The sequence below is a fragment of the Cervus elaphus genome, chromosome X (genome assembly GCF_910594005.1).
Source record: "Cervus elaphus chromosome X, mCerEla1.1, whole genome shotgun sequence".
Taxonomy (NCBI): Eukaryota; Metazoa; Chordata; class Mammalia; order Artiodactyla; family Cervidae; genus Cervus; species Cervus elaphus.
The window spans coordinates 118,783,868-118,810,747 of NC_057848.1; the positions used below are offsets into that span (position 1 = coordinate 118,783,868).

A 26,880-nucleotide genomic window follows, 5' to 3' on the forward strand; every position below is an offset into this window, starting at 1 on the left:
TCAGAAATATTCCAACAAACAAAAGTCCAGGACTAGATGGCTTCACAGCTGAATTCCACCAAAAATTTAGGGAAGAGCTAACACCTATCCTACTCAAACTCTTCCAGAAAATTGCAGAGGAAGGTAAACTTCCATACTCATTCTATGAGGCCAACATCACCCTAATCCCAAAACCAGACAAAGATGTCACAAAAAAAGAAAACTACAGGCCAATATCACTAATGAACATAGATGGAAAATCCTCAACAAAATTCTAGCAAACAGAATCCAACAACATATTAAAAAGATCATACATCATGACCAAGTGTGCTTTATCCCAGGGATGCAAGGATTCTACAATATTTGCAAATCAATCAATGTGATACACCACATTAATAAATTAAAAGATAAAAAAGGTTATGATTATCTCAGTAGATGCAGAGAAAGGCTTTGACAATATTCAACATCTATTTATGATAAAAACCCTCCAGAAATCAGGAATAGAAGGAACATATCTCAACATCATAAAAGCCATATATGATAAACCCACAGCAAACAATATCCTCAATGGTGAAAAATTGAAAGCATTTCACCTAAAGTCAGGAATAAGACAAGGGTGCCCACTCTCACCACTACTATTCAACATAGTTCTGGAAGTTCTGGCCACAGCAATCAGAGCAGAAAAAGAAATAAACAGAATCCAGATTGGAAAAGAAGAAGTAAAACTCTCATTGTTTGCAGATGACATGATCCTCTACATAGAAAACCCTAAAGACTCCAACAGAAAATTACTACAGCTAATTAATAAATACAGTAAAGTTGCAGGACATAAAATTAATACGCAGAAATCCCTTGCATTCCTATACACTAGCAATGAGAAAACTGAGAAAATAAGGAAACAATTCCATTCACCATTGCAACGAAAAGAATAAAATACTTAAGAATAAATCTACCTAAAGAAAAAAAAGACCTATATATAGAAAACTATAAAACACTGATGAACTCTGTGGGAGAAGGTGAGGGTGGGATGGTTTGAAATAATAGCATTGAAACATGTATATTAACATATGTGAAATAGATTTCCAGTCCCAGTTTGATGCATGAGACAGGGTGCTCAGGGCTGGTGCACTGGTGTGACCCAGAGAGATGGGATGGGGAGGGAGGTGGGAGGGGTGTTCAGGATGGGGAACACATGTATACCCATGGCTTATTCATGTCAATGTATGGCAAAAAGTACTACAATATTGTAAAGTAATTAGCCTCCAATTAAAATAAATCAGTTCAGTTCAGTTCAGTCGCTCAGTCGTATCCGACTCTTTGCGACCCTATGAACTGCGGCATGCCAGGCCTCCCTGTCCATCACCAACTCCCGGAGTTTACCCAAGCTCATGTCCATTGAGTCAGTGATGCCATCTAATCATCTCATCCTTTGTCTCCCTTCTCCTCCTGCCTTCAATCTTTTCCAAAATCAGGGTCTTTTCAAAAGAGTCATCTCTTCACATCAGGTGGCCAAAGTATCGGAGTTTCAGCTTCAACATCAGTCCTTCCAATGAACACCTAGGACCAATTTCCTTTAGGATGGACTGGTTGGATCTCCTTGCAGTCCAAGGGACTCTCAGGAGTCTACTCCAACACCACAGTTCAAAAGCATCAATTCTTCGGTGCTCAGCTTTCTTTATAGTCCAACTCTCACATCCATCATGACCATTGGAAAAACCATAGCCTTGAATAGACGGATCTTTGTTGACAAATTAATGTCTCTGCTTTTTAATATGCTGTCTAGGTTGGTCATAACTTTCTTTCCAAGAAGCAAGCATCTTTTAATTTCATGGCTGCAGTCACCATGTGCAGTGATTTTGGAGCCCCCAAAAATAAAGTCAGCCACTGTTTCCACTGTTTCCCTATCTATCTGCCATGAAGTGATGGGACCGAATGCCATGATCTTAGTTTTCTGAATGTTGAGCTTTAAGCCAACTTTTTCACTCTCCTCCATCACTTTCATCAAGAGGCTCCTTAGTTCTTCTTCACTTTCTGTCATAAGGGTGGTGTCATCTGTATATCTGAGGTTATTGATATTTCTCCTGGCAATCTTGATTCCAGCTTGTGCTTCTTCCAGCCCAGTGTTGGTCATGATTTACTCTGCATATAAGTTAAATAATCACGGTGACAATATACAGCCTTGACGTACTCCTTTTCCTATTTGGAACCAGTCTGTTGTTCCATGTCCAGTTCTAACTGTTGATTCCTGACCTGCATACAGGTTTCTCAAGAGGCAGGTCAGGTGGTCTGGTATTCCCATCTCTTTCAGAATTTTCCACAGTTTATTGTGATCCACACAGTCAAAGGCTTTGGCATAGTCAATAAAACAGAAGTAGATGTTTTTCTGGAACTCTCTTGCTTTTTTGATGATCAAAAATAAATTAATTAATTTTTAAAAAAGCAAAAAAATGGAGAGACTAGATATGAAACTAGATATCAACTAAGGAAAGAAAAATAGGAAATGAAAAAATACATTGAAATTAACCAACATGTTCTAAAAAAAACCAGTGGATCAATGATGAAATCAAAGAGGAAATTAGAAAATACCTTGAGAAAGCTGGAAATACAACTTCCCAAATGTATGGGATGCAGCAAAAGTACTTCTAAGGGTGAAGTTTATAGTGACACAGGCATTCCTCAAGAAATAAGAAAAGTCTCCAATAAACAACATGCTCTATCTATCACCTAAAAAGAAGAAAAAGCAAAGCCCAAAGTTAGCAGAAGAAAGCAAATAATAATAAAAATAAAAAAGGAAACAAAATAAAGCTAGAAAACAATAGAAAAGATCAATAAAACCAAAAATGTTTTTTAAAAAGATAAACGAAACTGATAAACCTTTAGTTAGGCTTATCAAGAAAAAAAGAGAAAGAACCCAAATAAAATAAGAGACAAAAAAGGAGAAATAACAACCAATATCACAGAGACACACAAAAAATCATTACACCATGAATAGTTATATGCCAATGAATTTGACAACTGGGAAGAAATGAACTAATTTCTAGAAACATAATATCTGATAACACTGAATCAAGAATAAACAGACAATTTAAGCAGACTGATTACTAGAAGTGAAATTGAACTTGTAATTTAAAAATGCCCAGCAAACAAAATTTCAGGACTAGGTGGCTTTACAGGGGAATTCTACCAATCTTATAAAAAGGAACTAAAATCTATCCTCTCAAATTATTCCAAAAATTAAACAGGAGGGAACACTCCAAAATTAATTCTACTAGGCCACCATTACCCTGATACCAAAATTTAAGTAATCCTTTTTTTTTTTTTTACAGAAAATGGCAATCTGATTAAAAATATAGAACATAAAAGATCTAAAATTGGCAAAACAATATTGAAAAAGAAGAAAAAGTTGGAGGATTTATATCACCCAGTTTAAAAGGTTTTTATAAACCTACAGTAATCAAACATTATTACTGGCATAAAAGCAGACATATAGTTCAATAGAATAAAATTGGAAAGTTCAGAAATAATCTCTTACATTTATGATTAATCTCTAACAAAGATGCTAAAGCAATTCAATGGGGAAAAGATAGTTTTGTTGTTGTTGTTGTTTTCAGAAAATGGTGCTGGAAAGAGTGACATCAGCAAAATGGCTGAATAAAACGTGCCTTGCTCCTATCCTCCCTCAGTAACAATTTGGCATCCACCCACAGACAAGTGCTTCTGTGGGAGCTCTGGGATCCAACACCACATACCAAGGGAACTGAGAGGATATTTGCCCATCTGTGCATTGGGTAATAGGCATATAGACCTTAGTCCTGGTTGTAGACCCCGCAGTGGCCCATGAACTGGCAGCAGTTCATGGGCCCTTGGAAAACACTGTCTTAGACAACCACACATGAAAAGGGAGCTTTCACAGAAGTCCATGAGTGCAGCAGTTATGAAGAGAAGTTCATGCACACTGCTGGAGAAAAAAAAATGAGTTTGGATACACTGGAGAAGTTGAAAGGAACAGTTTGACTTTACCTGTGTCATTTCTCTCCTAAGTCAGCATGGTTTAGTGCCAAGACAGACTTTCTCAGCTTGTGATTTCTCCCATGGGGGAATGTGAGACCACGTGAGTATATGTTCAGCTTCTCCAGCTGTGTGGGATGCTGCAAAAGAGACTTATTTCTCTTTTACTGCAACCAGAGCAGAGCCATTAATTTGATGACTGCAGGAAGAAGGAAGGAAGAAGCTTGCAGAGCAGCAGATAGAACTCTCAGAGAACATTAAAAGGGAACAGATCCTACTAACTACATTGAAGACTCCATTAAGAAATCTGACTATGAAACACTGACGAAACCTAACTTGCTGATCACCCCTCATGAAATACAGGCACTTCGAGCACTCCACAAGCCATGTGTACACAATCCCCCACCCTGTGGCCACTTCATTCTGTGGTCAGTTCCCTGTGTGCATGCCTGAATGTGGCAAGTGAAAGCCGATAAGATGGCTAGTGAGCACATGCAGAAAGATGGCCCAAATGTGTGAGTTGCGGAGAGACCACAAACTTCAGAATTACCACCACCCTTGAGAAAGCAAAGGAGAGATGTCAGCACTCAGCCTGATATGTCACAAAATTAAAAGAAAAATTTTTTAAAAATTAAAATTAAAAAAAAAATTTTAAAACAAAATTAAAAGAAAGCATATATGCTCAATATTCTGCAACGGAGGGAGCAAGAAGTATGGAGCAGGCATATCCATAGAAGGTCTGAGAAAAATTCTCCATCACAAGCAGAGCAGATGGAAGGTATTTCCCTCACAAAGACAGTCATAAACACTGGCGGAGGTGACAACTACTTCGTTTGTGAAGATGCAAGACTTCAAGGAGCATGGTAAATAAAGGTAACATGACACCATCAAAGGATCACAATTATCTTCCAGTAATGACATAAAAGACCTGGACATTTGTGATTTATTTGATAAAGAATTAAAAATAGCTGGTTTTGAGCTACAAGAAAACACACAGAATATAATGAAATAGGGAAAAGAGTACATGAACAAAATGAGAAGTCTAACAGAGCTAGAAGTAAGGGAAAAAAAGAATCAAACAGAAATTCTGGAGCTGAATAGTACACTGAATAAAAATAAAAAATGCAATAAAGAGAATCAACATCAGAATAGATCAAACTTACAGAAAGAATCTGTAAATTAGAAGACAGGACCTTTGAAACTCCAGTCAGAGAATAATGAAAAGCAATGGAAAGAGTGAAGAAACACTATGTGACTGATAGAAAATCATTTTTAAAAATCTGTATATTATTGGAGTCATGGAAGAAAAGAAGGAGAAGGTAGCATAAAGCTTATTTGAAGAAAAAACAGCTGAAAACTTCCCAAATCTGGGGAGAGATTTGAACATCCAACTTCATGAAGCCCAACTGTCCCCAAACAAACTCAAATGAAAGAGATCTTCTCTAAGACACATTACAATAAAACTGCCAACAGTCAAACACAAAGAGAGACTCTTAAAAGCAGCAAGGGAGGACTTCCATAGTGGTCCAGTGGTTGACTCCATGCTCCCACTGCAGGGGACAAGGGTTTTATCCTTGGTCAGGGAAGTTCCATATGCTGCACAATATGGCCAAATAAATAAATAAGTAAATAAAAAAGATGCATCTTGATTAAAAAAAAACAGCAAGACAAAAGAAGCTTGTAATTTATAAGAAAACTTTCATAAGCCTATCAAAGGATTTCTCAGTAGAACTTTACAGTCTAGGAGACTGTGGAATGATACATTAAAAGTGCTCAAAAGAAAAAAAAAAACCTGCCAACCATGAATATGCTATCTGGCAAAGGTGTCCTTCAGAAATAAGGGAGAGTTAAAAAATTTTCCCAGACAAACAAAAACTGAGGGAATAATGTGATTTTTAAAATGAGCAGAAGAACTGAGTAGAGATTTTTCCAAAGAAGACATATGCATGGCCAACAGGTATATGAAAAGATATTCAACATCACCAATGATCAGGGAAATGCAAATCAAAACCACCATGAGATATAACCTCACACCTCACAATGGCTATAATTAAAAAGACAAGAGATTACAAGTGTTGGCAAAGATTTGGAGAAAAGAGAGTCTTTATGTACTGCTGGTGGGAATATAAATTGGTATGTGTGCTAAGTTGCTTCAGTCATGTTTGACTCTGTGATCCTATGGACTGTAGCCCTCCAAGCTCCTCTGTCCCTGGGATTCTCTAGTCAAGAATACTGGAGTGGGTTTCTACGCCCTCCTCCAGGGGACCTTCCTGACGTAGGCATCGAAACCACACATCTCTTACATATACTGCATCGGCAGGTGGGTTCTTTATCACTAACACCACCTTGGGAAGCCCATAAATTGATATAGCATCATGGAAAATAGCAAGGACATTCCTAAAAAAATTAAAAATAGAACTACCATATGATCCATCAACCCATTTCTGGGTATATACCCAAAGAAAATTAAATTAGGGTCTTGAAGAAACACCTGCATGCCTATGTTCATTGTAGCATTATTCAGAACAACCAAGATATAGCAACAACCTAAGTGTCAGTGTATAGATGAACGGATAAAGAAGATGTGGTGTGTACACACACACACACACACACACACACACACACACACATGTATATATAGATTATGGAATACATACACCTTAGACCATGGGAAAGAAGGAAATCATACCGTTTGTGACAACATGGATGAACCTTGAAGGCATTATGCTAAATGAAATGTCAGAGAGAGAAAGACAATTACTGCATGCTATCACTTATATGTGGAATCTAAACAAGTTGAACTAATAAAAACAAAGAGTAGAATGGTGCTTGCCAGAGGTTGGGAAGAGGGGGAAATGGGGAAATGTTGGTCAAAGGATACAAGGTTCCAGTTACAAGATGAATAAATTCTGGAGAGCTAACTATAGCATGGTGAATATAGTTAATGATACTATCTTATATATTTGATCAGTGATCAATGTAAAGAAATAGAGGAAAACAATAGAACGGGAAAGACTAGTGATCTCTTCAAGAAAATTAGAGAGATACCAAGCGAACATTTCATGCAAAGATGGGCTCAATAAAGGACAGAAATGGTACGGATCTAAGAGAAGAAGAAGATATTAAGAAGAGGTGACAAGAATACACAGAAGAACTACACAAAAAAGATCTTCATGACCCAGATAACCACAATGGTGTGCTCACTCACCTAGAGCCAGACATCCTGGAATGTGACGTCAAGTTGGCCTTAGGAAGCATCACTACCAACAAACCTAGGGGAGGTGATGGAATTCCAGTTGAGCTATTTCAAATCCTGAAAGATGAAGCTGTGAAAGTGCTGCATTCAATATGCCAGCAAATCTGGAAAACTCAGCAGTGGCCATAGGACTGGAAAAGGCCACTTTTCATTCCAATCTCAAAGAAAGGCAATGTCAAAGAATGTTCAAACTACTGCACAACTGCACTCATCTCACACACTAGCAAAGTAATGCTCAAAATTCTCCAAGCCAGGCGTCAGCAATACGTGAACCATGAACTTCCAGATGTTCAAGCTAGACTTAGAAAAGGCAGAGGAACCAGAGATCAAATTGCCAACATCCACTGGATCATCGAAAAAGAGTTCCAGAACAACATCTACTTCTGCTTTATTGACTACACCAACGCCTTTGACTGTGTGGATCACAACAAGCTGTGGAAAATTTTTCAAGAGGGATTGGGTAGAGAGGGAGCTGGGAGGGGGGATCGGGATGGGGAATACATGTAAATCCATGGCTGATTCATGTCAATGTATGACAAAAACCACTACAATATTGTAAAGTAATTAGCCTCCAACTAATAAAAATAAATGGAAAAAAAAAAGAGAGAGATGGGAATACCAGACCGCCTGACCTGCCTCCTGAGACATCTGTATGCAAGTCAAGAAGCAACAGTTAGCACCGGACATGGAACAACAGACTGGTTCCAAATCAGGAAAGGAGTACATCAAGGCTGTATGTTGTCACCCTGCTTATTTAACTTATATCCAGAGTACATCATGTGAAATGCTGGGCTGGATGAAGCACAAGCTGGAATCAAGATTGCCAGGAGAAACATTAATAACCTCAGATATGCAGATGACACCACCCTTATTGCAGAAAGCAAAGAAGAACTGAAGAGCCTCTTGATGAAAGTGAAAGAAGGAGAGTGAAAAAGTTGGCTTAAACTCAACGTTCAGAAAACTAAGATCGTGGCATCCAGTCCCATCACTTCATGGCAAATAGATGGAGAAACAGAGAGAGACTTTATTTTGGGGGGCTCCAAAAATCACTGCACATGGTGATTGCAGCCATGAAATTAAAAGACGCTTGCTCCTCGGAAGAAAAGCTATGACCAACCTAGACAGCATATTAGAAAGCAGAAACAGCACTTTACTGACAAAGGTCCACCTAGTCAAAGCTATGGTTTTTCCAGTAGTCATGTATGGATGTGAGAGTTGGACTATAATGAAAGCTGAGCACTGAAGAATTGATGCTTTTGAAGTGTGGTATTGGAGAAGACTCTTGAGAGTCCCTTGGACTGCAAAGAGATCCAACCAGTCCATCCTAAAGGAAATCAATCCTGAATATTCATTGGAAGGACTGATGCTGAAGCTGAAACTCCAATTCTTTGGCCACCTGATGGGAAGAACTGACTCATTGGAAAAAGACTCTGATGCTGGGAAAGATAGAAGGCGGGAGGAAAACGGGATGGCAGAGGATGAGATCGTTGGATGACATCACCGACCTGATGGACATGAGTTTGAGTAGGCTCCAGGAGTTGGTGATGGACAGGGAAGACTGGCGTGCTGCATTCCATGGGGTCACAAAGCGTCAGAGAGGACTGAGTGACTGAACTGACTGAACTGAAAAGAGTAGATCTTAAATGTTCTCACCATAAATAAGAAATTGTAATTATGCAAGATGATGAACATGTTCACTACTTCTACCGTGGTAATTATTTTTAATATATAAATGTGTCAAATCATCCCACTGTACACTTTAAACTTACACAGCATTATATGTCAATATTACTTCAATAGAGCTGGAAAAAATGGTGCTAGGACAACTGGAAATCCACATTTGAAAAGAAAAATTAAGAAGGCAAATGGATGGAAAAAAGTAGAAATGATTATCATTGATAACATAAAAATAACACAAAAAATCAATAAAAGTAAAAGCTGGTATGTTGACAAGATCAATAAAATTGATAAATCTCTGGCTAGACTGACTAGAAAGAGAGAAGACATCAAATACTAATATCAGGAATAAATGAGGGGCTATTGCTATAGACTCTACAGAGTTTATAGGATAATAAGTAAATATTATAATCAATTCTAAGCTCAGATAAAGTACTCAATACCATTTTTTGCTTATGTGCTCAAGAGTTGCACAGCCAGTCCCCAACTTGATTATTGTCCCAACATTAGCCTTGATTCCCTTCTCTTCCCTCACTAAGAAATTCCCCAAAGTTTGCAATCTAATTTCTTCTTAAGAGTTTCTATCAGCTCTTTATTCTAGAGACTTCTCAGAATCTCCAGCAACTGTCTGGTTAAATTAAACTAGTTTTCAACCTAACCTATATCAGTGTTTTAGTTATGCTGTGTCAGGGAAATTTGTTTTCAACTTTTGTGAAAGTGAATAAGAACTATGTTTCCAGGTGCCTCCTATAAGGGATCCCTTATAGGGAAGGATCCTTTGTTGAAGACCTAGTTTGGGGAGTGATCATGCAATATGGGGCTTAGACAGATATAAATTCTGAAGATGCAGTGCACATAGGGAAAAGAATTAAGCTATCAGTGGATGATATTTAATATGTGGAATTAGGTGAGTGAGGTTGATAGAGAGGTCATCTCTAGTTTTTAGGTTCTTGGCCAGAATTGAAAAAAACAGAAGTTTCTGTTATCTTCCAGAGATCAGAAAAACTATAGCAAACTCCATGAATCCTTTGCATCTCTGAGGCAGATGACTGGTAAGAGAAAATAGAAACCCCTGCAAAACCCATATTTACCAAAACCAATGTATAAGCCATGATAGCTGGGAAAAAATGGCTTTTGCTTCCCTTGCACCTTCCAAACCTCACATGATGTCATCTTTTTAGCTGAATACATAAAAACACTGACATTCCTGCTGACAAGGAGGTCAAAGTCTAGGGGAAAAAAATATATTTTCTAGGTCTCCAGCCACTGAGATTCATGCAAGGGAAAAAAAGAAATGACTGGGAATGAATGTTCATTGCAAGGAAAACACAATATCTCTTTTACAGTGTTTTGGGAACTATAGTTACATGCCAATATGGTTTCATTTTGTCAAGAGCTTGCCCTACGGTGAGTGCACCTAGTATCTAGGTTATGTTTCCTTGTTTTAATATGGACTCTTTAAAATCCATTTATTACATTGGATATTTAAAATAAGCAGATTTTTTTCTCAATTTTTTGGACATTTGAGATATATTAGCTAACATGAGCACAGGTTTTGAAGTATGAAAGGACTGAGTTAAACCTTAGTGTGGCACCTTCCTAGCTGTGTGACTTGGGGAAAGTGATCTTTCTTTTCCAAATCTTAATTTCTTGACATCAGTAAAATTGTAATAAAAAACAGCCATGTCACAGGGTTTTTGTGATATTTAGCAGTAAGACTGCCTCCTATTCACTACCTTGCTGAGAGAGAGAGATCTTGTGCTTTGGTTACGGAGATGGCCAAATGCATGACACCCAACACTGACCAGATGAGATCAACAGTAGTTTATCAGTTGCCTATATTCATAACCTGGGGGAGGAGGACACATCATGCCATGCAGGCTCACACAGGGCTTTTACTCGGGAACAGAGTAGACAACTAGTACTGTGTAAAGCAGGTTTTGTAGTAATAAGAGGGTAGAGTGCCTATTTCCCATGAGAAGATTTGATTGGCTTGTTTGAATAATTCCGCAGGCATTCACAGAAGTGAAACATGATATTCAGGGATAAGCAGAACTGTATCATTCTGATAAGGAAGGCTGTTTGGCTAAGGGATCATATGCATGGGATAAGTGGGGAAGGGAACTGATGGTTCAGTCATTCAAGGCCCTCCTAATTTCACCATATGTCAAGGCAATACATAATATTGAGGCTAAATTTTAGATATTACATCACAGATCCACAGTTTCTGTCATATGGCTGGAATTTTTCAATAGGCATCTTGATAACTACAAAAACAGAAAAAAAAAGTTTTAAGTTGAGGGTGATTCCTTCTGAGATATAGGTTGGTATTGAAAACTATCAGATGAAAGCAAAAGAGAAGCTCATAAACTAAACATCTAATTGACACTGACAGGGATAGAATAGGGTAGTTATGCAGGTACTTGTAGAAGTACCAGTAGGGTAATATAGATAGAGAGGGAAACCTAGGAAACTTTGGAAGACCAAGACAATTAGAGATACCAAGGGAACATTTCATCCAAAAATGGGCTCGATAAAGGACAGAAATGGTAGGGACCTAACAGAAGCAGAAGATAATAAAAAGAGGTGGCAAGAACACACAGAAGAACTGTACAAAAAAGATTTTCATGACCGAGATAATCACAATGGTGTGATCACTCACCTAGAGCCAGACATCCTGGAATGTGAAGTCAAGTGGGCCTTAGGAAGCATCACTACGAACAAAGTTAGTGAAGGTGATGGAATTCCAGTTGAGTTGTTTCAAATCCTAAAAGATGATGCTGTGAAAGTGCTGCACTCAATATGCCAGCAAATTTGGAAAACTCAGCAGTGGCCACAGGACTGGAAAAGGTCAGTTTTCATCCCAATCCCAAAGAAAGGCAATGCCAAAGAATGCTCAAACTACCACACAATTGCACTAATCTCACACACTAGTAAAGTAATGCCCAAAATTCTCCAAGCCAGGCTTCAGCAACATGTGAACCATAAAATTCCAGATGTTCAAGCTGGTTTTAGAAAATGCAGAGGAACCAGAGATCAAATTGCCAACATCTGCTGGATCATCGAAAAAGCAAGAGAGTTCCAGAAAAACATCTATTTCTGCTTTATTGACTATGCCAAAGCTTTTGATTGTGTGGATCACAATAAACTGTGGAAAATTCTGAAAGAGATGGGAATACCAGACCACTTGACCTGCCTCTTGAGAAACCTGTATGCAGGTCAGGAAGCAACAGTTAGAACTGGACATGGAAGAACAGACTGGTTCCAAATAGGAAAAGGAGTACATCAAGGCTGTATATTGTCACCCTGCTTATTTAACTTATATGCAGAGTACATCATGAGAAACGCTGGGCTAGAGGAAGCACAAGCTGAACTCAAGACTGTCAGGAGAAATATCAATAACCTCAGATATGCAGATGAAACTACCCTTATGGCAGAAAGTAAAGAACTAAAGAGTCTCTTGATGAAAGTGAAAGAGGAGAGTGAAAAAGTTGGCTTCAAGCTCAACATTCAGAAAACTAAGATCATGGCATTCGGTCCCATCACTTCATGGCAAATAGATGGGGAAACAGTGGCTGACTTTATTTTTGGGGGCTCTAAAATCACTGCACATGGTGATTGCAGCCATGAAATTAAAAGACGCTTACTCCTTGGAAGGAAAGTTATGACCAACCTAGACAGCATATTAAAAAGCAGAAACAGTATTTTAGCAACAAAGGCCCCTCTAGTCAAGACTGTGGTTTTTCCAGTAGTCATGTATGGATATTAGAGTTGTACTATAAAGAAAGCTGAGCACCAAAGAATTGATGCTTTTGAAGTGTGGTGTTGGAGAAGACTCTTGAGAGTCCCTTGGACTGCAAGGAGATCCAGCCAGTCCATCCTAAAGGAGATCAGCCCTGGGTGTTCACTGGAAGGACTGATGTTGAAGTTGAAACTCCAATACTTTGGCCACATGATGCAAAGAGCTGACTCACTTGAAAAGACCCTTAATGCTGGGAAAGATTGAGGGTGGGAGAGAAGGGGACAACAGAGGATGAGATGGTTGGATGGCATCACTGACTCAATGGACATGAGTTTGGGTAAACTCCGGGAGTTGGTGATGGACAGGGAGGCCTGGTATGGTGTGGTTCATGGGGTCGCAAAGAGTCAAACACGACTGAATGACTGAACTGAACTGAACTGTAAGTTAATGATGGCTCAAGAAAGCTATGGCAATGTTGTGGAAGGAAGCAGGCTTGCCTAACTATAAAGCCATAAATAAAAGCACGAGATATTCCCAAGGCCATTAATGAAAGAAAAATGTCACCACCCTTCTACTGATATGATAATCCTAGTCTGACCTCATAGGATCAGACACTCTCCTGCCTGATACAGCAAACGAGGAATTAGTGATGTAAGCTTCATGTCTACTCGAAAAAGGTGATTTTTCCCCTTCCCCTTTCCTTATATAGTTTTACAAGGAAACTTATCCTTATAAGTTGCCCACTTAATCCTCTGGGCAGAGCTCCCTCACCTGCCTGCTTGCTTCTCTTAAAAGCGTCCTATATTAATAAATCTATTTCTTGCCTCTCACTGAATTCCTTCTTCACTGAGACACAAAGAATATGAACCTCAGTAAGTCCAGACACTAGGTTAGTGATTCTAATTAAAAGATTGTGTTCTGAGTCCCAAGCAGGGTTTTTGCTGAGTCCTAGAATATGGGTTCAAGTTCCAATCTGAGGTGAATGGTTTCAATACCATCTCCTACAGAACATTGCTGTAATTTGGGAAGACTAAAACACAGCTACCTATTGGGGAAAAATGGTCCTGAAATACACAGCCTGAAATAAAAAGGGTTGAGCTGCTTTTCTTCCAGACAGATTCCAAAAAAATAATGCCTAAATCAAAGCCTGTGGTTATAACCTCTCTACCATTAGTGCCTGCTAATGAGGCATCACTCCAGAATAGGTTGATTGTACAGAGAGACACTTAAAAGCTTTTACAAATGAACAGGGAATGCAAGCCACTTTACTTACTGACCTTACATTCTGGGACCAAAAGGATAAGCATACTTGTGTGAGCTTTTCTTTCTTTCTTTCTTTCTTTCTTTCTTTCTTTTTTCAATTTCAGGACTCTGTGAGATTTCTGAAGCTGCCTGATGACCCTGGGAAATATAAACACTCTTTTCTCCTAGTCTTGTTTGGTGTCCCTGGGGGAAAGAAAAACATCCTCCCTACTTTCAGAGTGAAAAGGACTATATCAGGAAAAGCTTCAGAGTGTGAATTATTATGTCAGTCTGCAGGTACCATATACAGTCTTTGCACTATGTACCAGACTCTGTGCCAGATGTGCCACCAAATTCTGTCACTATCCTACCAGACTTGAAGTGTAACTCATATGATGCCTGTTTAAATAGGGAGTTATGACTCAGAAAGGTCAGGTAACTACTAGTTAAGGTATGCCATTCAGAACCTGGTCAGTGTATGGTTTTCTGTGCTACATGTTATAAATTATTGTTCAAATGTTAATTTTTAAATTTGTCTCTAGGGAAAGGCCCATACAGGAATATTCTCATAAGTATGTTAGTTATTGCTCATAAAGAGCAGATTCAGTTCAGGAGTTAAGGAAAATGGTAATGGTCTTATTTTATTGTTACACAGAAAACAGTTATTTTTGTCATTATTATTATTCTAAAAAATTTTCTTTGAGCACCTGCCAAGCCCAGTGTTAGGTACTCTCCCATTGCTATCCCAGTTGGCCTTAAGAACATTCCTTCAGTGCAATGATTATCATTCTCAGTTTACAGTGAGGAAATTATGATGCTGACTGTTTAATGGCCTGCCACATTGTAGTGGTATGCCAGAGCTGGCTCACACTGGCTCTTGAGAGCTGACTGTATGCATCTCTCCCTTGAAATTGGCTATTTTGGTGGACTATTTCCACCATGGAAACCAGAAAACTATAAAACATGTACTCCCAGGCCTCTCCTTCTTCCCCTGCTGGTTTTTAAACATTTACCAGCATATCACTGACCAAGTTAAGTTCCAACTTTAGTTTTTTCAGCTATTAACTATATGATCTCAGGTAAATTGCTTATCCTCTCTGAGCTTCACTTTCCTAATATTTCAAATCAGTAATTCATTGTATTGTCTATGTCATTATGTGGATTTAACCGTTTGTATTCCCTTGGATTTGGCAGTAAATTAAGCCAGTTCCCAAATATAGTTAATATCCTATAAATAGTAATTTTTTCAAGTTTCTCCAGAAAAATCTACCATGAAAAAGTTTGAAGTTTGATAAAAGACTTTGTGCATTCAGTGGATGTAACATGCTAAAACCATCAGGAAGAGACTATACTATAGAGGAGGAGCACTTGAAGCACTCTCTTGCCAAATATCTGTCAGAACCACTTTCTTTAATATGCATATTAACAGTATGTGAAAGTGATAGTTGCTCAGTTGTGTCCAATCTTTGCAACCCCATGGACTGTATGTAGTCTTGGCTCATGGAATTCTCCAGGCAAGGATACTGGAGTAGGTTGCCATTCCCTTCTCCAGGCGATCTTCCTGACCCAGGGATCGAAGCCAGGTCTCCCATACTGCAGGCAGATTCTTTACCATCTGAGCCACCAGGGACCTTGCTAATCTCCTCCTTTCTGAGTTGCTCTAAGAAAAGCCAACGAAGTGCCCCTTTTCACAAAATATTAGAATGACTTGAGGCTGTCTGAATGACTGTTGAATTAGAACAAAATTAAAACCAATTCTTATTTTCTTATAGGGACAATTAATAATCTCAGACAAAATACTCCAAAATGATAAGTTACAGTGTTATTTACCATAGCATTTTGAGTTCTTTTCAATAGGACTTGGTCTCTGCCATAATTCCAGAAATATAACTTTGTGGCCTACATTTTAATTACAATGTTGTATACTGGAGGCTGCTTAAAGTAGCAAAGAATTAAGAATTTTTCCTCATTTTTGAAATTGTTCTTATTTTCTATAAGTCATTTATTCACCTAAGGATTTGGAAATAAATTTTATTTTTTAAATAAATAAATGTGTAAGTATTCATTAAGCATTTCTGATATATCCAGATATGTTCAAATAGAATAACTAGGATGTATACACATAAGCAGACACACACACACACACATATAAACTGACACATAAACTGAATTATATTAGATGTTTTGCTGGCAAAGGGGTTTTAATAAAACCTTTGTAATGAAGGAATTTATTGCAGCATTCATTATAACTATAAAAATTGAAAACAAAAACTACAGTCTAAGAATTATGTGAGTCTAAGGAATCCAGACACATCCTGGGTCTGTCCTGTGGTTATTCTAGAGCCTGATGCAGAGAATCAGACTGCTCTCTGCCAAGGAAATAGAGGAACCTTTATCAAACCCACCTTCCTACTCTAGATCCAGGAGCTCTCATCAACTTTTTCTTTGGGTCACAAACAACTAGAGGTAACACCCCAAGGCTCTGACGTTTTCAATCTCTGTGACCTTTAACAAGACTTCAATCACTCTGAGCCTATTTCTTCATCTGTTGTGTGGGTGGAACACCTGCTTTGCAGATTTGTTCTGAAGACTTAATGGAGTAATATACATAAATTATTTGACATGGTGGAGGAAGGGTGCCAATAAACAACATAATTTCCTCTTCTCTTTCTCTTACTGCATATTCTATCCCTCTGCTTCAGCTACCAGCTCAGATTCATTATTCCTTGAAGCTTATCTCATCTCAAATCACTGCTGCTTCAAGTTTCCTTGATCTGGCTACTAAGTTTCTAAACACAGAAGAAAGATTTTTGCTAACCCAAAGGCAAAGTTTCTGGTCACAGCTTCAGTTTAGAAGGCAATTTTCTGATTATATGGTTCCCCACAATTTACCACATCTCTTTTCAGTTAAAATCTATGAACATTTACTGTGTGCCCACCATGAGCTGAGTCTTGTGCCCATCCTTATCTCCTACATTTCCTGCAGGTCAGCAGCTCACTGTCCCTACTCGCTCCCTCCATAGGAGCCTCTAGGTCGTCTAGACTCTATCTCCTCCCCTAGTCCTTTACACAAGGAAGATAATTTTCATCTCTCTCTCAGAACTCTGATCTGCATTCTCACTCCAAGAAACTAGATCACAAAGAGCCCTCCTCAGATGCTCACTTCTTAATACTTCTCACGAAGGTATAGATAACAATTATTTTGTGTTCTCAGAAAGACTTTAAAATATCCATTTTTTCCCTCTGTTCCAGCAGGCCTCAGTGCTGAATGTATTGACAGTGGGCAAAGGATGTGGGGAGTGCCTGTGGGTTGAGGAGCTGCTGAAAGTTGTAAAGAGGAGATGACCTGAAAACAAAGGAAGCCTGGATCAGTGATAAAAAAGGGAAAGAATTCCCTCCTCTAGTCAGTAAATATTCACTTGATGCCAGCCCCTGTATGCCAGCTGTTGTACTACTATTGTACTTTTCAAGGCACTGTACTATAAGATTTAAAATGTTTATTTTTTGTGTTTGTTTTTTATGTACATATTATTTGTGTGAAAAGTATTATAAACCCATTATAGTACAGTACTGTATAGCTGATTGTGTTAGTTGAGTATTTAGGCTAACTTTGTTGGATTTGCGAACAAATTGGACTTATGAGCATGCTCTTGGAACAGAACTCATTCGTCTGTAGGGGACTTACTGTAATAAAGTTAGGGACAGTGCACTCCATGTGGGCCTTAGCATCTAAAAATCTTGAGTTAGACTTCAGATTCTCCCTTATGCTAGCTGTGTGACACTGGGCTATTGCCTAATTACCCTGGCTCTTAATCTCAACTGTGGTCATGGGAAGAACATTTTTCTAGAAGAGCTATCATAACTATTGAAAGAGAGAAGGTATATAGTTAGTATAATGTAGATACTAGCTTGGGCTTCCCAGGTGACTCAGTGGTAAAGAATCCACCTGCCAATGCAGGAGATGCAGATTTGGTCCCTGGGTCAGGAAGATCCCCTGGAGAAGGAAATGGCAACCCACTCCAGTATTCTTGCCTGGAGAATCCCATGGGCAGAGAAACCTGGCAGGCTACACTCCATAGTGTTGCAAAGAGTTGAACATGACTGAGCACACATGCACATGCATGCACATACTAGCATACTATTACCTGTACTGAATCTTAATTTCACTTTAAAATATTTCATAATATTATTTTGTGTTCTTAATTTTTGATCTTAGAGCTATGTTTCACTTTAAAAGATTTTTTTTAATTTCAAAAATGAAAACATTTAATGAAAGTACAGATTGTGCACAGATAAAGCAAAAACCATTAAGAGTGACACTTGAATGATTGAGATAAAAGAAAAGCTGAAGTAAATCATTACATGTACTATAAATACTAGCTTCAGTGTGGAATGCCAAAGATAATGAGCATTTCTTTGCTCTCAAGAACTCACAGCTGATTAAAAAGAATAATTTGCTTGATACCTGTACTTAAGAGTAAACTATGTGGTGCCTACATCCATAAGAACTTCTGAACTGTGTCCTTACTGGGTGAATGATTTTCTTATCAATGTTACTCAAAAAAAAAAAAAAATAACTAGTTCAAAATTTAGCGGACCTTAACCGGACTTAGTGAACTGGATGCTAGATTTACAAAGACCAACTAAATTGTGCCCTTGCCCTCAAGGATCTCATAATCAAGTAGGGGAAACAAACACCTATAATCAGTGAGTATTTATTGAGTGAATACAATGTCAGGAACTGTTCTATAATCAATATCACACAGCTAGTTAGCTAGTGGTAGTGCTAAAGTCAATTTTCAATTCTGGGTCTCTTGACTCCAACCTGCAATATGTTTTCATTTCTAGCCTCCAAAAGATGTCCCATGGCTCTTTTGGTTCTACTTAAAATCTGTTGATGTCTCTAAAGAAACTTCCTGGCACCTCTCACAGGGGAACCCTGGAGATGAAAGATTGGGCCAACTGTAAGTGGCTGAAGGCACTGAGCCAGGCATTTCATTGCCCCTTTACAAAATAACAACTGTTTCTGAGAAACTGTTCTCTTAACATTGGACCCCACTGAGATGGCAGAAACAAAGGGGCAACTGGAGTTTTACAGCCCTTTATACTTGGTAAAATCCCTTCCACAGAAGGGCCCACTATTGTAGCTCTCACTTTCCAAGCTCTCCACTCATTCCTACTGTAAACAAAAAGAACAAAGAGTGTTGCTCATCATCTCGTTATGCAGAGGGTTAAGTTGCAACCCACTGCAGTAGCTCACTGACAATGTACACTTAGGAGAATACAGGGTGGGAAAAAAAGGATGTAATATTCTGTGCTTTGGATATATGGGCCCCACATAGTTAAGATGCATAACTAAGGAAGAATTTCAGTGATCCCAGATTCTTGCATCTTTTCATACATAGAAAAGCATTAGATGCGTTAACTTGAAGTATGTTCTTTGTAATTAGAAGTCACATCCTACCAGGATGTACGCTTGACTACAGGCATTTCCCAGCCAAAAAAAAAACTCATGTATATCCTGGCTCCTCCCCTACTTCTTCAGAGCAGCTCCTCAGAGCTATCTGAGAAGCTGTCTCTGGGGCTGTAGTCCTCAGTAAGGTCCCTGAATAAAACTCAACTCACAACTTCTACATTGTGCATTTTTCTTTAAATTGACACTAATATAAAACACATTACTTATCTGTGTTTTGACTAAGAGTGACCTGGTTCTTTATGGAGAAGCTAAGCCTTGCTGTATGCCTGGATTTTTACAGACATGAGTCCTTTTGGAAACAGGATGACTGTCTCATTGGGAAATTATACCGGCCACTACGTATGAAATAATTGTTGCCATAATGAGTGGAAAAAGGATCACCTTTAGTGTCCACATATTTAGTGTAAGTCTCAGTTCCACCGTTCCACCATTCACTATTTAGTTATTTACCCTCTCAGCAACACTGAGAAAACCCCACTGAGAAAAAAATATGTATATGCTATATATATATATGTATAATTATATATAATAAATGATATGCAAATTTGCATGGCACAGAGTAGATCATCAAAAATGTTATGATTTGTTAATCTGTTTATATTTCTCCCCCAACTACTCTTAACATCTTGATGGAAGGATTTCTATATAATCCATATCTGCACCTCCACACCTAGCACAGCACCTAATATGTACTTGCTGTCAGTGTATTCTAGTTGATCAAATACAAAGAGGATCTCTTCCTCTGCAAGATAATATGATTCCATTAGGAAGTTCTTTTCAAAGCTTGTATCCAGCGCTTCTATGAAAACTAACTAACCAACCCACCAAACAGAAAACTTTTAACTTGGTTATTTTTACTTGAGGCTTTGATTTGGATGTTGCTAGACGTGGGCCAGATTTGTCTCTTCCCATTCTACACTAGACTGGGTGATAAACACACCAGTAGTTAAGGTATATAAAGGCAACTATGATGACAATATCATCATACCCCAAAATGTCACAGAATCCCTTGTGAAGGTGAAGATTTTATCAAAATGGCTGCATGGGGTGATGGCAAAACAGACTATCCTCTTTTCTGAGTAATTATGTGAAGTTTTATGCATGCTGACGGAACTGAGGCTCCAACTGTTTAAACAGTTTGTCCAGCTATTTACACAGCTATTAACTGTTAGGAATGTAACTGGAATGCAGATCAGTATTATGATAAAACTCAAGATCATTCATTATATCCTGTGAAGAAGAAAAAACCAACATAGTCAACACCATCCAGGGTTGTAGTGTTTTTAAGGAGGTGAGGGCCTTATTTAAGTTGCAAACCTCTATACACCACCAAAAATGTCATAACAAAAAGACTACTCAGTTAAATAATTCTTTAGATAAGTCATGGTGGTGGTGCAAGGAGCATAGGCTGGGGACCCAGAAAAACTTGAAATCAAATTCCAACTACACTCTAATCTTTGGTCTCCTTTTATATAATTAGCAGTAATAGCAAAATGTTATGAGAATTAATGATGAAGTGCTTAGCACAGGACCTGGCACATAGACTGTCCTCAACCAATGCTGGATGACTTAAATCCTTCCATTTTCTTCTACCTAGCCAATGTTAAGCATTGAACCCCTTGACCACAGATTTAATTTCTACAACAAAGGCAAGTTTTGTGTTCATTTTTGTCTCTCTTCTTTGTGGTGAAGTTAAAAGATGGGAGTTAAAGTTCAAAGCAGTTGGCAAATAATACTTAAGCAACATTATCAAATTATTTAATAATTATTGCAAATCCAGACATTGGAATGCCAAGGTTTTAAAAACAATTTTACTCTTCTTAAACTATGCATTCTTTCAGTGCTCTTCAAATAGGTGAATATTAATATGGCTATGTTGAGTTTTGCGAATAAAATACCATTGACATTTTAATTGGGATTATTGTGAAGTTTATAACCCTTGTGCTCTGGAAATAAGGTTTTATCTACCATTATTATTAGATCACCCGCCTATCCCGTAACTCCCCTCCTATGTTAGCACGTCTTTCTCTTCCTTTCCCTTCCCTTTTTAAAATTAACTTTTATTGGAATAGAGTTGCTTTACAATATTGTGTTAAGTTTCTTCCCCTTGTCTTTGGCACAGACATTTGTAAAGATTGGAAGGGCATAATGGGTTGTGAAAGTGTTGAATTTTTCAGTTATAACGAATTATACAAAAGGACACATAGATGAGACATGGGAACCCTGCCTGATGACTATGAGGGATCCTTGGCTAGAACCTGGAGACTTTATAATCTGAGATTATAATCTGTGATTCTTTCCTTATCACCCCAGTCACCACCTCCTTCATCCTTAGCTCTGCAAAACTGATAAACTGTCTCTCCGTTTATCATTCAAACCTTGTTTCAAAACTCTCAATTTTATCACTTCTCTTTAACTACTGTGAATGCCATCATTTTTCTATTATGTTTTGTATGTGGTTCTTGCTGATACACATAAAAGTTATTGATAGTTTAAATAGTTGCTGTTTATTCTAGCCTTTTATAGAATACATATGTACCAAGGCATTTTGTGTTGTTTCTAATGTGTTTTCCAATAATACACTCTTATCATCCTTGAGCAATGATTATTTTTTCTCCATCCTGAAAGTTATAGGTTTCATTTCTTTTTAATATCTTTTCATGGTGGAAAGAATTTCTAAAGCAATATTAGGTAGTGGGGATAATGAGCATATTTGTCTTGGTTCTAATTTTAATAGAATTTCCTCCAGTGGTGGTTATAAAATCATTTTGTGTCTTTTTACAGAAAAAAAAACTCACCTCAATGTAGCCCTCTACAAATCTACTTTTAAAGTACACAGTGTTTTTTTTAAAAAATGCAAATAGGTGCTGAATTATTTTTGAGTGCCTTTGGAAAATCTATTGCATACTTAAAATAATTTAAACCTGTGTAATACAGTCTTCAAATCTACTTGCACAATAAATATTTCAGTTTGTTCAAATCATCTTTTATTCTTACTCCATTTAATATTTGTTTTCATATAGGACCCATATCTCTTTTACATTATTCTTAGATATTTTATTTTTATTGCTAGTATCACTAAGTCATTATTTATGGTATATTGGGAAATAGCAATCTGGGAGTCATGTGTACAGATGATTTGCCAAGCACTTTGACTAAGAGATTTATTTCTCCATTAACTCATTTTTCTCGGTATACCATCAAATCGCTTATAAATAATGAATTACTTAACCAGTGTTATGCTTGTTAGTACATATTTTAATTTTGTGGGGAAACCTATATGGACTGTTTATGCTTTTTATCCCCCAAATCTGCATTGTTTATGTTTTACTTTAAAAATTAATATGTTTTAATCAAAAAATGAACTAAAATATCTAAGACAAAAACCATATATTGCATACTTGCTAAAAATGTAAAATATAGAAATATTCACCCATTATAAATAAACAAAAAAAAAATGATTGAACGGGAATATATGAAAATGTTATGAATGGTTGCTTTGCTTTTTTCCCATTTCTAAATATATTAATGACTTTCTATTCTCACAACTAAAAAATACTATTAAAATAATATTACTAAAGTGAGTCAAACAAATAAAAATTATCTTTTGCCACTCATTAGTCTGGCACACTGAAACAGAAAAAAGCTAACATGTAATGATTTGGACTATATATCAATCATTCTAACAGACTTTATTTCCAGTGATCTTTATTGGAACAGGAATTAGACCTTGGTCCATTCTAGATAGTTATAAAATGAACCTCCATCAAGCTCCAGTCAGTGAAATTTCAAGCTTTTACTAGCTGTATGTGATGAGCAGCAAATGAAATCTAGAACATGAACAGGAATATGACAAAGTCTTCATTTCTATTTGTTTACCTCCATCCCTCAAAATGGACTTCAGCTGTGATAGTTTTTCTCAGAACCCTTAGTATATCACTTGAAATGTGTGATGAAGAAAACACAAATCTGGAAGAGCATATATGGATTCAAATATGTACTTACCCATTTCTTAACCTTGAAGCAGTGCCTTGCTGAGTCTCATTTTCTTCTTCTTCATCTGTAAAATGGGGCCAATAATAATTATTAGAGAAACAATGTAATCAGGACCTAGGGAGCATACTTGTTTATCAATACTACCCTTGACTATTCTTGAATAGAAGGAAAATATTGAGTAACACTAAATATCCATATTTGGCAAGGACATCATTTTCATACTTACAAATGAACAAGAGAGTAACTGGAAATTCACATATAAAGGACAAACACATCCATAATCATGATCTCTCACAGAAATACCATACATAAAATCATCATCATTTTTTTTTGCCTCACTGATCCATTTCACACTGGGAATGGAAGGAAAGACAACTAAGGATGATACCTTCCCTCTAGAGAGTTAAAAGGTGGAAGAAGTAAGCATACAGAGCACAAGTGGAGGGAACTGTCTTAGGTGGGAGAAAGGAAATCTCTTCCACTGTACTTGAATTCCTTTCAAGTAGAAGGATGGATGTTATGATCAATTTCAAAATGGAATTCTTTACCCCACCCCCCCTCTAGAAAGTGTTACATCCCTTTCCAACATGACTTTGAAGCTCCTCACATCAAGAAGTGTAGTCTTTTTCTCCGTACTTGACTTGGGGCTGGTCTTATGGCCTGGTTTGACTAATAAAGTGCTGAATAAGTGGTATTGTGCTAATTCTGAGTATTGTTGTTGTTCAGTCACTCAGTCATGTCCGACTCTTCGCAACCCCGTGGACTACAGCACTCTAGGCCTCCTGTCCTTCACCATCTCCCAGAGCCTGCTCATACTCATGTCCATTGAGTTGGTGATGTCATGCAACCATCTCGTCCTCTGTTGTCCCCTTTTCCTCCTGCCTTCGATCTTTTCCAGCATCAGGGTCTTTTCTAATGAGTCAGCTCTTCACATCAGGTGGCCAAAGTATTGGAGCTTCAGCTTCAGCATCAGTCCTTCCAATGAATATTCAGGACTGATTTCCTTTAGGATTGACTGCTTTGATCTCCTTGCAATCCAAGGGACTCTCAAGAGTCTTCTCCAACACCACAGTTCAATTCGATGGTGCTCAGCTTTCTTTATAGTCCAACTCTCACATCCATACATGACTACTAGAAAATCCATAGCTTTGACTATATGGACCTTTCTCAGCAAACTGCTGTCTCTGCTTTTTAATATGCTGTCTGGGTTGGTCATAGCTTTTCTTCCAAGGAGTAAGTGTTGTTTAATTTCATGACTGCAGTCACCATCTGCAGTGATTTTTGGAGCCCAAGAAAATAAAGTCTGTCACTGTTTCCATTGTTTCCCCATCTATTTGCCATGAAGTGATGGGGCTAGATGCCATGATCTTCATTTTTTGAATATTAAGTTTTAAGCCAACTTTTTCACTCTCCTCTTTCACTTTCATCAAGAGGCTCTTTAGTTCCTCTTCACTTTCTGCCATAAGGGTGATGTCATCTGCATATCTGAGGTTATTGAATTTTTTCCCAGAAATATTGATTCCAGCTTGTGCTTTATCCAGCCCAGCATTTTGCATGATGTACTCTGGATATAAGTTAAATAAGCAGGGTGACAATATACAGCCTTGATGTACTTCTTTCCCAAGTTTGAACTAGTTCATTGTTCCATGTCTAGTTCTAACCGTTGCTTCTTGACCTGCATACAGGTTTCTCAGGAGGCAGGTAAGGTGATCTGGTATTTCCATCTCTTTAAGAAATGGAGGTGATACAAGATGGTGGAGTAGAAGGCTGTGTGCCTATCTTCTTCAGCAAGAACACCAAAACCTCAACTAGCTGCTGAACAACCATCAACAAGAAAATGTTGGATCCCACCAAAAAAAGATACCCCATGTCCAAAGGTAAAGGAGAAGCTCCAACAAGATGGTAGGAGGGGCACAATTGCATTTATAATCAAACCTCATACCCACCAGAGATGTTTGGAGGGTGCAAACGAATCCTTGTGCACACCAGGACTCAGGGAAAGGAGCAGTGACTCCCACAAGAGTCTGAGCTAGACCTGCCTTTGAGTGTTTGAGTGTCTCCTGTGGAGGCACGGGTCAGCAATTCTTGTGTTCTTCAGCTTTCAGTCTTGGAGCCCTGCTCAGTTTCCACGTGAATGATCCTGGGCCAGTTGACTGAAGGATGAGAGACCACAAGTAGCAGCAACAGACAACTCATGGCATCTGGGGCCATCTTAAAAAATCCATTCCCTGGTTTATCTGACAGTTCACCACAGGAATATGAATGGGTCCAACTGAGACTAGATTATTTGAGCTAAGCCTTAATTGTTCAACCAGAATAAGAAGAGCTAAATAAATGGGTGTCATTTTAAGCCACTAAGTATAGGGGTTATTTATTATACAGCAATAACCAACTTATAGAAGAGTGAATGTGGCAAAGTTTTTAGGTTTCATTGTAAGAAAATTAGAAGAATTCTGCCTGATAGAGTGAAAACTCTGGTTATGATAGCTGGAGGGTTTGGCTAATTCTCTCTGCGAAAATCAAGTATAAAGCTGGAAAAAGTTGTCAAAAGCAGCATACTAAGTGCCAGACAATTAGCTTTGCTGATCATAATGTAAGTGCCTGACATTAAGCTTTTGATTGCTATAGCATCTATTTCCAACATCCATCTCCAACAAGCACATTGCCCAACACACAACTAGAGAAGGAGCCAGGCTTCCCCACCCATTTTAGAAATCCCTGGTTGACCTAGACTACTGACCATTTGAGTGATCCTGCTTCCCTTCCCACACTTTAATTTCTACTCTCCTCTTTTAAGCTCACCCATAAAGAGTGAACACACAAAACCCTAGATGCCTCAACCTCAACCCCAAATACAGGCAGAACCTCAGGTTCAGGTTTTCTCTCTGTCTCTCCTAATGACCTCCCTGTGAGGCCCTGGGTATGCCATGTACTCTCATGTACTTGTAAATAAGTACTCAGGACTTGTAAATAAGAAACCTTGTATTTCTCAAAGTTCCTTGATGGTTGTTGCTGAGTTGTCATGCTATCACATCATATCATTAATAATAAAAATCATAAGGGCCAGTTCAGCCACAACATTAGCTCTGGTTGGGGAAATTTCTGTGGGGGTATCCCACATGTATCAGGGGTCCAGATGACTGCCTCTATGCATTTGTACTTGAGAACATCACTATTGATAGGCTGAAATCAATACAAAACAAGCAACCATTTTATGTCTCTGAAAGTTGACTGAAGGCAAAGAACTTACTGAAGCACAGTTAGCCTTGAAAAACTACTAGAGATGTGTGCAGGAATGAGTTTGTGGCCTTGCATGAGACGGTTCCCATCAAGCACCCGCTTCATTCCCCTTCAGCTATGAAGGTAAGAAGAATAGTTTTACCAAACTATGGGCTGGCCACCAAAATTAGCAGTTTAACTCTGAGAGGAAGTAAATTCCATTTGGGTCAGATAGTGAAAGACTGTTAGCTAACACTTATAAACTCATTAGGAAACAAATGGTAA

The 26,880-nt window shown here is 38.1% G+C and overlaps 1 long non-coding RNA gene across 1 annotated transcript in view; it reads right to left on the bottom strand.

Moving 5' to 3' along the window:
* The window catches only part of LOC122689925, a 351,123-nt gene that overhangs the window by 189,357 nt on the left and 134,886 nt on the right, over positions 1-26,880 (bottom strand). Inside the window, exon 4 of the long non-coding RNA XR_006339949.1 lies at positions 23,386-23,440. This is a non-coding gene — a long non-coding RNA (uncharacterized LOC122689925). The remainder of the gene's footprint in view (positions 1-23,385; positions 23,441-26,880) is intronic.